Here is a 2,135-nt window from a genome sequence, read left to right as displayed (position 1 = left end):
ACACACACACACAGAGAGAGAGAGAGAGAGAGAGAGAGAGAGAGAGAGAGAGAGAGAGAGAGAGAGAGATCTATCATACCAGGGATATATATCAGAGATATGTATAGATATAGATCCATTCTATAGATCCTGTTCCTCTAGAGAGCCCTGACTATTACACTCCTTCCTCAGTCTCATGAATAGGCTGGATTATAGGCAGGTGCTACCAGTTCTGGCTCAACCGTTGCTTTCAAAGGAGCTGAAGTGAGACATACTAACCTCTTTCCAGATAACAGTAATTAATGAGTAGGTATCAGTTTCTACTATCAGTCATCCATCCTCTTTGATGGGGATGCCAGGAGGAAGTATCTGTGTACCCATTGTTGTCCACGCTCCTAAACCCACTCGTCCCCTCAGGATGATGGGCATGGCATGCCCACTAGACCCACCCCATTGCTGACAGCGTATGGGGAAGACTTTGGAGAAAGGGAAAGATCCCCTCTGTAGGGCAAGGAAGCTGACCCATGCTCCCCTGTGTCCTACAACAGTCCTGAGAGAGGCACTCTGTCATGCCTTAGGCTATATAAGTGCATCATTAGGATTCCTCCACTGGGCAAACCTGGCAGTCTTCAGATCCACGTGACTGTAGTCTCTCTGTGGCTCCTGCCCTGAATACCTGTGAGGAAAGTTACTGCCCAGATCAGAGGTCCAGCTTTCGATTTCAAGCTGAGATTAGGAACTCAAAGCCAGAGCTGAAACCAGAGATGCTGGAAAAAACTTCTTTCCTGCTTGACCACCTCTGGAAATCCCCAGCAGGTGGGAAGGCTCGAGGAACTGCTGGCTGGAAGCCCCTGGGCTCCGCAGAAGCTCCTTGCTCCAGTCCACACAGTGTGACTTCTCTATGGCAGTATGTGCCCTTGACCTTCCTGCCTCTCCATATAGGACAGAGAGACAGGAAAATATTCTGGGAGACCAGAAGGAGTTTATCTTCCTTTTGGTTAATCCAGTCCTGCTGTGCACCTTGGAGAGAACCTAAGAAGCAGTAGGAAGTAGGGTTCACACCTGAAGCTATGGCAGGCATTCTCTGAGCCCCCACTGCTGATGGAACACAGTACTGGAAGGGCTGCCGAGTCAGCTGTGGTTGATGGGGGTGGGGTGGAAGAGTCTCAACTTCTAGCAGAAAAATGAGCGTATGTTGTTGGTAGGTTTGTTGGTAGGTAGGACTATGGTCTTCCTAGAACAGAGGTGGCTATGGGGATGGGGAGCAGACACCCACAGGTGCTTCTGGGGCTGGCTGTGTCCTGGTTTGTTTTCTGGGTACTGGGTCTGTGATTTTGCAATTAAGTAATTACTTCATTGGGTATGTATTATATGTTCATATACTTGAGTATGTAAGTAGCCAGAGAAAACACACACACATACACACACACACACACACACTTAATTTAGTAAAGTCTGAGATGTAATTCAATTGGTAAGTGGTTACAAAGGATAAACGAAGCTCTGAATTCAGTCCTAGGCATGGCGAGATGCATGCTTTAATCTCAGCACTTGGGAGGCAGAGGCAGGCAGATCAGGAGTTCAAGGTCATCCTCAGCTACATAGGGAGCATGAGTCCAGCCTGGAGAAGAACATTCTGGTAGTTCCTTAAAATATACAAAAAGGCAAGGCTGTTGCTCAGTGACAGCATTTGCATAGCATGTGTGAGACCCTGGGTTCAACCCCGGCACTGAGAAAGAAAAGCTCAAAGAGGGTTCACAAGACTCCTCCTGGGGTAATTGTGACTGTGCTGCGAGCCCAACAACCTGAGTTCAGTTTCTGGAACTCACGTGGAGTGACTCCATGACTCTGTTCTCAGGCCTCTACAGTGAGTGTGACACACATGCATCTCGCCACACCCTTCACACACATGCTAATGTGGGATCTTGGTGGATCAGGCGTTTAAGGACAGCCTGAGCTACATAATGAGTTCAAGGCAATCCTGGGCTATCTGAGACCCTGTCTTAACACTCTTCTGAACCGAGAATGAAGATCCTTGGATGGGAACGCTCCAAGCAGTAGTATTCATAATAGCCCCACAGTAGAAACCACCCAGTGTCCTGCCCTGGATAAAATGGTAATTAAAAAGTTATAACCTTGAACTTCTGATCCTCTTG

The sequence above is a fragment of the Mus caroli genome, chromosome 16 (assembly GCF_900094665.2).
Source record: "Mus caroli chromosome 16, CAROLI_EIJ_v1.1, whole genome shotgun sequence".
Taxonomy (NCBI): domain Eukaryota; kingdom Metazoa; phylum Chordata; class Mammalia; order Rodentia; family Muridae; genus Mus; species Mus caroli.
This window is presented reverse-complemented; position numbering follows the sequence as displayed.